Genomic DNA, 13003 nt, shown 5'->3' on the forward strand with positions numbered 1-13003 from the left:
TGGCTGGTGCGGTCTTTTCTCCTTAAGTTACAAGGGCCACAGTCCCTGCACCACTTCTCTACAGCCCCTCTCATGCCGACCCAAAAGAGCCGTCCTCTTAGCAGGAACTCCAGTTTCTTCCAACCGAAGTGCCCCGCTCTGTCATGGTAAGCCCCCAGGACCATAGCTGCATCCCGCCTTGGGACCACGACTTGCCAGGTCAGCTCTTGTGTCCGGTGGTTGACAAGTCTTCTGTACAGCTTGCCTTCATAGAGGAACAGCTTGCTCTTCTCTTTCCATAGCTGCTTGGCTTCCTCTGGAGCATCCGGATCTAAGCGGGCATCTTCCTGGGTCAGCAGATCTTTCACCAGGCGGATTGCAGGGTCACTATCTTGGGTCTCGGCCCAGCTGTGGTGAGGTAGGGGATTGATCATAACGGTTGTTAAATCTTCCTCCTTCACGCGGTGGGAGTATTGAGCGGCCCCATACCGGTGAAACGCGGGGAGTTCTACCTCCTCCAGCTCTTCTGGGTCTTCGTCACCTTCAGGTAAGTGAGGCATTCTCGATAGGGCATCAGCGTTGGCATTGGTTTTGCCTGCCTGGTACTTGATCACGAAGTCATAATTGGAGAGACGGGCCATCCACCGCTGTTCCAGGGCACCAAGTCTTGCACTGTCTAGGTGTGTTAACGGGTTGTTGTCCGTGTACACAGTGAACTTTGCGGAGGTCAGGTAATGCTTGAAGCGTTCCGTTAGGGCCCACACCACCGCCAAGAATTCTAGCTTGAAGGAGCTGTAATTCTCCGGGTTCCTCTCGGTGGGCCTCAGCTTCCGACTGGCGTACGCGATCACTCTTTCTCTGCCCTGTTGGTTTTGTGACAGTACGGCTCCCAGTCCCACATTACTGGCGTCTGTGTGGAGAATAAAAGGCTGGCCATAATCAGGGTAGGCCAGGATCTCATCCCCTGTGAGGGCCATCTTCAACTGACGGAAGGACTCCTCTTCCGGTTTATCCCACTTGAAGGGTGGCTTTTGGCTTCTGGACTTAGACTGTCCTATCAGGAGGTCCTGCATAGGAGCTGCCATCTTAGTGAACCCGGGGATGAACCTTCGGTAGTAGCCTACCAACCAGAGGAATTGCCTCACTTCCTTGATGTTCGAAGGGCTTGGCCAGCTCTTGATTGCCGTGACCTTGTCAGGGTCGGGGGCTACTCCTTCCGCACTTACCACGTGCCCTAGGTACTGGACCTTCGGTTTCAACAGGTGACACTTTGATGGTTTCACCTTCAGGCCATAGCCTGCCAGGGCTTCGAACACCTCGGCCAGGTGCTTTAGATGGTGCTCGTAAGTCTTCGAATAGACGATCACGTCGTCCAGGTAAAGGAGGACAGTCTCGAAGTTTCGGTGCCCTAGACAGCATTCCATCAGCCTCTGGAAGGTCCCTGGTGCGTTCCAGAGCCCGAAGGGCATACAGTTGAACTCGCTCAGTCCCATCGGGGTGGTGAAGGCGGTCTTCTCCTTGTCAGCCTCTGCCACAGGAACCTGCCAGTACCCGCTAGTAAGGTCCAAAGTAGAAAAGAAGTTAGCTGATTTTAGTGCGGCTAAAGACTCTTCTATTCTAGGCAGCGGATATGCGTCTTTGTGGGTGATACGGTTGATTTGTCTATAGTCCACGCACATTCTCATGGTGCCGTCTTTCTTTTTTACCAGAACCAGGGGGGCTGCCCAGGGGCTACAGCTATCTCTAATGTCCCCAGCTTCTTTCATTTCCCGCAGCATACCTTTGGCGTTCTGATAATGTGCAGGGGGTACAGGCCTGTGTCTCTCTTTTATTGGTGGGTGGCTCCCTGTGGGGATGTGGTGTTCTATCCCTTTTACTCTGCCGAAGTCTAGCGGGTGCTTACTAAAGACTCTCTCGTACTCCTGTACCACCCGGTAGACTCCTTGTTTTTGGTGCAGGGGAGTGGAGTCAGCACCCACATGGAGTTTCTGGCACCAGTCCTCCTTTTGTTTCTGGGAGCCATTACTCTCCGCCTGTGGAGAGGGAGGCAAAGGTTCCACGGCCCTGATAGCTTTGTGCTCAACAGCAAACAGTTTGGCAAGTGTAGCGTACCTGGGTAAGTGTACCTCCCTCTCCCCAATGTTGAGAATGTGAACGGGCACCCTCCCATGACGGACATCAACCACCCCCCAGGCTGTCAAAATGGTGGGCCTGCTGTCTGAGTACACGGGTTCTACCATGGCTTGGTAGTCTCTACCTCTCAACCCGATTGCAGTCCGACACCAGATCATCATTTCACTTTTGGGAGGCATGGAAATGGGGAATGGGTCACTCAGTCTTACGCTACCGATCTCACCACCAGACAGTTCTACCTGCTGCCGTCTCATCAGGGCTTTTATCTCCTTGTTGAGGACTCTCTGTTGGCTGGAACTAGCATTCACTGCCACCTGTTGTAGAATTACAATTACCTCTGAAAGACAATTTTCAATCACGTTAGTACCCACAGTTATTTTAGGGTGACTTTCACGACGGTCAATGTCCACAATAATCACTCCCTGTGCCGGTAGTTCAACTTTACCAATTTTAATGGTCATTTCCTTGAACCCCATCTGCGGCACGGGCAAGCCATTACTGGCGATGATGCTCAAGTCACTGTCTGGGTACCGTGTTATATCAGCATCAGTCCAATACTGCTTAAAAAGTACATAAGTGATAGTAGTTACTTGCGACCCGGTATCCAGCAAGGCGCTCATGGGGATACCGTTCAGCACCACGGGTAAAACCGGGCGCCCCCCCCCAACGTACTTATCACGCCAATTATAAGGGCCTGGTGATCTTATGCCTGGGGGTTGGCTCTCTGCCCCAGGTTGGACCCGTTTAAATTACAGTACCTGGAAATGTGTCCGGGCTGGTTGCATCGACGGCAAATGGGCTGTCCATCCTCTGCGTAGCGATCTGTGGGCCTTCCTCGGAACGACGGGGTCCTCCTCTGTCGACGCCACGGGACATCCTCCGGACTTGAAGCCAACTCGATGGGTCTTGACGGGTCCACTTGTAACGCCTGGACGGTCCTGGTCAATGCCGCAACGCTCCTGGTCAGCTCCTGGACTTGGTGATGCAGATCTTTCGACGGGGCTTGGTTCAGGGCCTGTGCATCGTCCCCCACAGAGTCCACAGAGGAGGGCGCCGCCTTCTGGTGGTAGGTGAGAGCAGGGCGCCGGGGGTTTATAGCGCCACTTGTTGCGGGTTCATGGAGCACCCTTATGGCCCTGTCCTTGAATTGGGCAAAGGTCAGATCAGGGTTCTGAAAGAACATGAGGCGCAGCTGGGTCCTGTGGGCGCTAGACAGCAGACCTTCTATGAACTGTTCTGTTAGTAGCTTATCCGTATCCTGCACGCTGCCAGGGTCAGCTTGTTTGATGGCTCTCAAGGCTTCCTGCAAATTTAGGGCATAGTCTCTGATGCTGTCCTGTGCCCGCTGCTTACATCCGTAGAACCGCATTTTAATTTCAGCGGAGGTACGTGTATCAAAGGTACCCCACAGCCGGGCCAGAATGTCCTTTACGGTCCTTTTCTCCTCAGCGGGCCATTACTTTACCTCCCGCTGGGCTGTGCCAGTTAACTGCCCTGTCAGTATGCTAATCTTCTGTTCCTCTGTCAGGGGGTAAACTTGGAACAAACTGTACAGCCTTTCCTTAAAGTCAGTTAGGGCATGGGGCTCCCCTGAATACTTAGGCAACCAGGCCGCTCCATTGACGTAGGGCAGGGAAAATGGCATCACCGCTGCTGCAGCTGTGCTGGTGGTAGTGGGCGCCTCAGTGTCCGACATCTTCCTCCCCCCTAGTTAAGCGTGGCCTACCTTCTGACGATCCTCTTCTGTAGGCCGCGACTCCACTGGTGCTGCTCCGGACGAGGACCTGCGTCGCGTCCTGATGACGTCAGCGTCGCTCTCTCTCCCTTCCAGGACCTTGCGCAGCGTCGGTGCGTGGGGCGGAGATTCGGGTCTCGCGCGGTTTGGACGTCCACGCCCCTCCTCTTCCCGCGCAGCGTCCTGAAAATGGCATCCGTTGGCGGGAAAACGGCTGAAGATGGCGGGAACCGACGGAAGATGGCGGGAGACGGTTGAAAATGGCGGGAAACGGCTCCGGGTGGTGGAAAAACTCTTCTTCAGGTACGTGTACAGTCTTTTTCAGGCACGCAATACCCGTTTGTGGCGGGTTGGTTACAATCCTGCCGACTACGCCAAAGCTGACTCGCCCCCTGGGCCGTGGGGCACTCGGAGCCGGGCAATAGGGAGACGATGGGGGTAGTGGTGGCAACCCGGTCCGTGGCTTAGGGTGGTCAGGCCAGTGGCAGTCCTTTATAAGTTTTAAGTAATGTCCGACTACACCACCCGTGGATTGCGGTCAGTGCTAACCGCCGCTGCAGTGCAGACCTCTGGGGCAGATGTAAATGTGCAGCTCCGAATAGTACAACTCCCCACGGGAAGAGTAGGGCCCCAGGGCAGTGTATGATGGATGATGGAGGGGATGATTCCAACCGCGTTAGCCAGGAAACGGAGGCCTCTTAAACAGTTCAGGGTCTTTATTAGAACAGGTAAAACGACCCAGAAACAGGCCCGGCTAGGAGGGGGCCTGGATGTCTGAGAGCAAGTGGGAAGCTGGCCCTGGTCAAGATGAGGGTGTCGGCCTACCGTGCTCTCTGTGCTCCTTCTGGCTATTTCCCTTCTGGTAATGTAACAGCCCACGTTCCTGAGCTCACCGTGTCCTCTCGCCCGTATGGCTTGCAACTTGGGTCCCTTGCTACTCCCGGCCTGGTACGGCTCTGTTGGTCCCTTCTGCTGTGGCGGAGCCTCCGGGCTTCTTAGGCCAAGGAACATACAGTCCCCTGCGGACTGGTTATCTGCTGTAGGATGTGGAATCCTCACAGCCTCAGACACCAAAGTCTGGAAGATTAGTTTCTTTATCTGCCAGGACAGACTCACTTCGCCTTTTGTCCCTGGCTCGTGGCTCTCCTACTGCCACACGTCCTCTTAGGCTGCAACACAACTGTCTGTCCCGGCTCTGGGACACCTCTCAATCCAGAGACAGGTTGTCCAGTTCTCTCTAACCCTGCCCCCAGTTCCAGCTTTTATAGGGGCAGCCTGCTCCCCCTACTGGCCTGTGACAGGAGGTATTGCATGCTAATGGCCCTTGACTAGAGGGCCTCCCCTTTGCTCTCAGACACAGCTTTATTATACATTTGTGGCATCCAGGCCAGGGTGACACACATTGTGGTCCTGTTCTTGTCACAGTTTGGGCAGCGACCATTATTTCCTCTTCTCTTCTGATCGAGAAGTTCCCTTATCACTCATCTTGTAAAGTGGCACAGAGCGGTAGTCGTGACTGAACGTCTGTCTGATTTCGCTCTGGCACTTTACAGACAATGGGTGTCCCAGTCCCAGTGTGCTCTAGCGTGTGGGGTGCAGCACATTCTCTTGTAGGCCGCAGGCCTCCACTGCCTTCAGGCTTCTTTCCTCAGAAGCCGCCGCACACAATTTAGGGGACACAAAGTTCTTTGTAACAGTCAAACATATACTTGACAGTTCTAGTTCATCAGGTGGGTACAGACAGGATAAGGCACAGCAGTTCACATTATCCTCCTTCTTAGCATAACTCCTCTTCAGCCCTGTTGCTAGCTCATCCTGTATTTCTCGTCCACCTCTGCAGTGCACCCGGGACTGGCCTTCAACTTCCATCCATGCAGGTCCCTGTCCATCTTCCTTTGTACTTCAGAGTACACAAAGTGTCCGGCAGCTCCTATGCCAGACCTTAGGCTCTGGACGTGACTGGAGCGACTGCTCTGGATCCCAGTAATGCCTCCCACTGCCTGGAACAAGTGACACATGCTGCCCCTAGCAGCCCACCGCACCTGAACTTCACCTTCACTATGCACTTCACTAACTCTCACTGAACTCACACTATTCTGACTCCATGACTAAGCTGCAAGCATAGGGCGCTGTGAGACACCGTTTCTAGGCTGTCTCTTTACCGTACTCACACATAGTGATGTCTTCAGATAGTTTAACTCGACTGCAAGAAGCACATTGTTGAAGATTCAGAAGAAGATTTATTTTCTAGCAGAATACTCGATGATGTGCAAATGTACAGCAGGTAAAAAGACTTTTTTAGAAACGGGCTGGAAGCACATAAGCTTCTAACATGGCTGAAGATGGTGAATGAGGAAGAAGAATGGAGAAGAAGGGAGGGGTTACTGACATCACAGCTACATCTGAGAGAGACAGGGAGAGACAAAGGACAAACTTATAAGAAAGGAAAACCTAACTGCATAGCAACAAAACAGCAACTTAATGATAATGCAATATGGTCTGTAAGATTCCCAAATCATGGGACATGGCGCACACTATCAGGAAGTGCCCCTCTTTTTATTAACACTAGTGCCCATCCACTGCACTAGTTCTATCAATAACTATTTCCTATCTCATATACTAAACCTATTATCCTTATCCTATGTGTTATGCAATTCAAAAATTCTATAAACAAATTAGGAAATCCCAGAATTATAATAGAAACCCTAAAATACAAATGTTATTAAATCTCATTAAAAGCGGGACTAAACAAATTAGTCACACCCCTAACGATAGACCCTTATTCAGACTGCCGGAAGAGGCACTTCTCAATCAGAGGCAGGCCACACCCATTGAGTACTATATACAGTGGGTACGGAAAGCATTCAGACCCCTTTACATTTTTCACTCCTTGTTTCATTGCAGCCATTTGGTAAATTCTAAAAAGTTCATTTTTTTTCTCATTAAAGTACACTGTGCACCCCATCTTGACTGAAAAAAAACAGAAATGTAGAAATTTTTGCAAATTTATTAAAAAAGGAAAACTGAAATATCACATGGTCATAAGTATTCAGACCCTTTGCTCATATTTAAGTCACATGCTGTCCATTTCTTGTGATCCTCCTTGAGATGGTTCTACTCTTTCATTGGAGTCCAGCTGTGTTTAATTAAACTGATAGGACTTGATTTGGAAAGGCACACACCTGTCTATATAAGACCTCACAGCTCACAGTGCATGTCAGACCAAATGAGAATCATGAGCTCAAAGGAACTGCCTGTTACGATGTTAGTAGATACCCTGAAGTCCAATGGCGTGGGCCAAAAGCAGAGACTGAGACAAGAGTAGTGTGAAAGTCTATTTTAAACTCAAGTGCAAAAGATCACAGCAAACAGTTTATGAAGGTAAGTTCATTCCAAACAATACTTCTTAGAACCTAATCTGTAAGGCACGGCCTTCATTACTATTAGGGTATGTAAACGTTAACGATAGTCCAAGTTTACTTAGGTACAGTAATATGCAAACAGAAATAAGGATAGTAAGCAGACGTAGGTATTCCTCAGTTGATTGTGGACTCACGTAGTGCAGAAGAGAAGACAAACTGGAATATGGATCTGGATATTGAAGAATGCAGAAGGTGCAGCGGAGGAAACAGCGATGTCTTAAACCAGAATGAGGGAAATTATGCCAGAATGGGGACAATATGCCAGAGAGGGGCCCATGATGGGGGAAAATGTTATAGCATGAGGTCTGACCCAATTCCCAACTCCATTTGCTGAAATGCAGCCCCAAACTTACAGGACCCTTCACCGTGGTTATGCATCACTATTGACCACAGACACTCATTATTGTTCTGCTCTCCAGCCCTTCAGTGAACAAACTCCCTACAGTAACAACCACATTTTTCATATTTTGGCTCAACCGCGCACATCTTGCCAATCCCCCCCCTCCTTCCCCGTTTTCTCTGTTTTAATGCAGTGACTCAGCGTCACTTGGCCTTGTTTTGATGTGGAAGATATGGCTTTTTCACCATAATTCTGCTATGAAGACCACTTCTGGCCAGTCTTCTCTGAACAGTAGATGAGTGAAGCTGAGTCCCACTGGTTGCTGCCAGTTCTGAGCTGATGGCACTGCTGGACATCTTCTGCTTTTGTAGGAAAGTAACCATAATGTGTCATACATCTGCTGCACTAAGTTTCCTTGGCCGACCACTGCATCTATTGACCTCAACCTTGCACATTTTCTTGTGCTTCTTCACTAGTGCTTGAATGACACATCTTGAACCCTCAATCTGCTTTGAAATTTGTGCCTTAGAGACCTTGCTGATGTAGTATAACTTCCTTGTGTATTCTTGCTCAGTCTTGCCATGGTGTATGACCAGACACCTGACTGCATTATTACAAAATCCCTGACTTTGCGCAGGTGTACCTAGAAGAATTGACGCTGTTTTAAAGTGAAAAGTTGGTCACACCAAATATTGATTGGATCTAGATTTTTCGTTTGTTCATTCACTTGTATTTTGTTAATTGATTAAATAAATCATTAACATTTCTATTTTTGAAGCATTCTTACTTTACAGCATTTTTTCTACACATTTCTAAAAATTATTTTTATGTGTCTTTTATTTGCTCATTAATAATCTGATATACCTTTTGGTATTTTGTGTATAGTTGTTTTTTTGCTGTTGGGGTAAATTGTAGGATATTGATTTCAGAGGGGTTTCCTGATCCTTTGATTGTAGGAATGAGTGGTATATATGTGCTAATAAATTAGGACAAACGTAGGAAATTTAGGAAAAAAATTGGACATATCGGCAGTAATAACATGCTGATTGTGATGTCATGAAGATGACTTGAATTTCCACCATTAAGAGAACAGCATTGCTGGTCATTTATATTAAGTAAATTGGATATTCATTCTTCTCGATTGTGATGTCATGAAGATGACTTGAATTTCAACCAATCAGAGATCAGCATGTTTCAGGTCACCCAGATAGAACAGTCCATGAAACATGAGTCACGGCCACTGTGAGGTCATAATGCTGATTAGAATTTCCACCAATCAGAAAACAGAATTGCCCAGAAGAACCACCCAGGAGGTATGAGTCATCGCCACTGTGAGGTCATAATGCTGACCAATCACAGAGCAGCCATGCCCAGATTTTCCACCAATCACAGAGCAGGCACCCCCAGATTTTCCACCAATCAGAGATAAGCAGTGGGTATAAATAGCAGCCACACCCAGATTTTCCACCAATCAGAGATCAGCAGTGGGTATAAATAGCTGCTGCCGCCTGCCCGGCTTAGCCTTGCACTGGTTGGGTCTCTCTCTTTTTCTCTCTCTTGGTATCTCCCGGTATCTATCCCTCCCCTCTCTCTTCTCTCTCTCTTTGACCCAACGGCCCTCTTAAGGGCTACCCCAAATGTGTAAAAGATAGAACCAATATTTGTGTTGTTTGTCCGTTTTATGAGCCTTTGATTAACCCCTTCCTACTCTTTGCTATATATATATATATATATATATATATATATATATATATATATATATTTATTATGTGCAGGTGGGCCTTAAAGGGATTTTCCAGGACAAACATTTTGATGGCTTATCCCCTGGTTAGCTCATTAATATCAGATTTGTGGTGGTCCGGCACACGGCACCTCCACTAATCAGCTGTTTGCAGCTTCGGCCGAGGTCAGATGTAAACAGTGTTGAGGAGCTGAAAAATCACTGATCTGTTCACTCTGTAGTGGCCGCTCCCTGGTGCTGCAGATCAGCTCCTATTACATGAATATTAGCTGATCTGCAGGACCCACAGTACAGTGAATGGAGCTGTGATGTTCAATCTTCACACTATTTACACTTGAGCGCTGCAATCAGCTGATGGGTAGAGCCGGTGCCGCGTGTCGGAGCCCCACCGATCTGATATTGATAACCCATCCCCAGGATAAATCATCATTATTATACTACTCATACATGAAGAAAGCGAGGTGGCACACCGATTTAATAAAATCTTCTTTTATTCCATTTCCATTAAAAATACAGGGAAGCGGCGCCTTATGCAGACGACGGCCGTTTCGCGTGTCTATCACGCTTCTACGGGTCGAGGCATATGGTCATGGGGGTGTGCAGGGGTTAAAATACTCCCGACCCCACCCCCTGCACCAAACAGCCATACAAAATGTTACAACAAAAAATACATTAAAAACAACCACCCAGGAGGTATGAGTCATCGCCACTGTGAGGTCATAATGCTGACCAATCACAGAGCAGCCACACCCAGTTTTTCCACCAATCAGAGCAGCCATACCCAGATTTTCCACCAATCAGAGATCAGCAGTGGGTATAAATAGCCGCTGCCGCCTGCCCGGCTTAGCCTTGCACTGGTTGGGTCTCTCTTTTTTCCCTCTCTTGGTATCTCCCGGTATCTCTCCCTTCCCTCTCTCTTCTCTCCCTCCCCTCTCTCTTCTCTCTCTCTCTTTGACCCAATGGCCCTCTTAAGGGCTACCCCAAATGTGTAAAAGATAGAACCAATATTTGTGTTGTTTGTCCGTTTTATGGATGGAGCGAGACATGATGTCCCAGATGTGTCCCGGATTCAGGTCTGGGGAACGGGCGGGCCAGTCCATAGCTTCAATGCCTTCATCTTGCAGGAACTGCTGACACACTCCAGCCACATGAGGTCTGGCATTGTCCGGCATTAGGAGGAACCCAGGGCCAACCGCACCAGCATATGGTCTCACAAGGGGTCTGAGGATCTCATCTCGGTACCTAATGGCAGTCAGGCTACCTCTGCCGAGCACAAGGAGGGCTGTGCGGCCATCCAAAGAAATGCCACAGAACACCAGGATTGGCAAAGTCGCCACTGGCGCCCTGTGCTCTTCACAGATGAAAGCAGGTTCACACTGAGCACATGTAACAGACGTGACAGAGTCTGGAGACGCCATGGAGAGCGATCTGCTGCCTGCAACATCCCTCAGCATGACCGGTTTGGTAGTGGGTCAGTAATGGTGTGGGGTGGCATTTGTTTGGAGGGCCGCACAGTTCCCTTTATTTTTTGAGCAGTGCATATACATATATAAAATGTTCCTCCCCCACCATGTGACATACTGCATACCTCATAGGGACAGCAGTCAGGAAGCACCAGTAGTACCAGCAGCTCCCACAGTACAATGCAAATGTAGCATTCTCAGCGTGTACTGACCAATGCTGTCCACCAGGTGGCATCAGCAGGAAATTACAGGGATGAGACAAGCACTGCATGACAGCCCCGCCCCAATCTGCCCTATACCAGACACGCCCCCTACCAACGCCCCACCCCCGCTGCCATGACAACCGAATTGTTTAATGGCAGAATGAGACCTTATATGAGCAAAGAAGTAGCGGCCGGAGAGCGGGGTCCGCACAGGTGAGCGCCCCCATAACACAGTGTATGTACTGCACGTCAGCTCTATGGCAGACTGTCACCTGTGCTGGATCCAGTACGTGTTACACTTATATCTGTACAGAGACACAGAGGACGCAGCGGGGCCCTGTCGCCAGATATATATATTTCTATATATTTGTGTGTGTGTATATATACAGTATATATATATGTGTGTGTATATACAGTATATATATATATATATGTGTGTGTCTATATACAATATATATATGTGTGTGTCTATATACAGTATATACTGTATATGTGTGTCTATATACAGTATATATGTGTGTGTGTCTATATACAGTATATATATATATATGTGTGTGTGTGTGTGTGTGTGTGTGTGTGTGTGTGTATATATATATATATATATATATATATATATATATATATATATATGTGTGTGTATATATATATATACAGTATATATATGTGTGTGTATATACAGTACAGAAAAAAGTTTGGACACACCTTCTCATTTAAAGATTTTTCTGGATTTTCATGACTTTGAAAATTGTACATTCACACTGAAAGCATCAAAACTATGAATTAACACATGTGGAATTATATACTTAACAAAAAAGTGTGAAACAACTGAAAATATGTCTTATATTCTAGGTTCTTCAGAGTAGCCACCATTTGGTTTGATGACTGCTTTGCACACTCTTGGCATTCTCTTGATGAGCTTCAAGAGGTAGTCACCGGAAATGGTCTTCCAACAATCTTGAAGGAGTTCCCAGAGATGCTTAGCACTTGTTGGCCCTTTTGCCTTCACTCTGTGGTCCAGCTCACGCCAAACCATCTCGATTGAGTTCAGGTCTGGTGACTGTGGAGGCCAGGTCAACTGGTGTAGCACCCCATCACTCTCTTTCTTGGTCAAATAGCCCTTACAAAGCCTGGAGGTGTGTTTGGGGTCATTGTCCTGTTAAAAAATAAATGATGGTCCAACTAAACGCAAACCAGATGGAATAGCATGCCACTGCAAGATGCTGTGGTAGCCATGCTGGTTCAGTATGCCTTCCATTTTGAATAAATCCACAACAGTGTCAGCAGCAAAGCACGCCCACACCATCACACCTCCTCCTCCATGCTTCACGGTGGGAACCAGGCATGTAGAGTCCATCCGTTCACCTTATCTGCGTCGCACAAAGACACGGTGGTTGGAACCAAAGATCTAAAATTTGGACTCATCAGACCAAAGCACAGATTTCCACTGGTCTAGTGTCCATTCCTTGTGTTCTTTAGCCCAAACAAGTCTCTACAGCTTGTTGCCTGTCCTTAGCAGTGGTTTCCTAGCAGCTATTTTACCATGAAGGCCTGCTGCACAAAGTCTCCTCTTAACTGTTGTTGTAGAGATGTGTCTGCTGCTAGAACTCTGTGTGGCATTGACCTGGTCTCTAATCTGAGCTGCTGTTAACCTGCGATTTCTGAGGCTGGTGACTCGGATAAACTTATCCTCAGAAGCAGAGGTGACTCTTGGTCTTCCTTTACTGGGGCGGTCCTCATGTGACCCAGTTACTTTGTAGCGCTTCATGGTTTTTGCAACTGTACTTGGGGACACTTTCAAAGTTTTCCCAATTTTTCGGACTGACTGACCTTCATTTCTTAAAGTAATGATGGCCACTCGTTTTTCTTTACTTAGCTGCTTTTTTCTTGCCATAATACAAATTCTAACAGTCTATTCAGTAGGACTATCAGCTGTGTATTCACCTGACTTCTGCACAACACAACTGATGGTCCCAACCCCATTTATAAG

This window comes from Phyllobates terribilis, unplaced genomic scaffold (assembly GCF_046119375.1).
Source record: "Phyllobates terribilis strain yellow unplaced genomic scaffold, ASM4611937v1 Scaffold_273__1_contigs__length_2535887, whole genome shotgun sequence".
In the NCBI taxonomy this organism is placed as follows: domain Eukaryota; kingdom Metazoa; phylum Chordata; class Amphibia; order Anura; family Dendrobatidae; genus Phyllobates; species Phyllobates terribilis.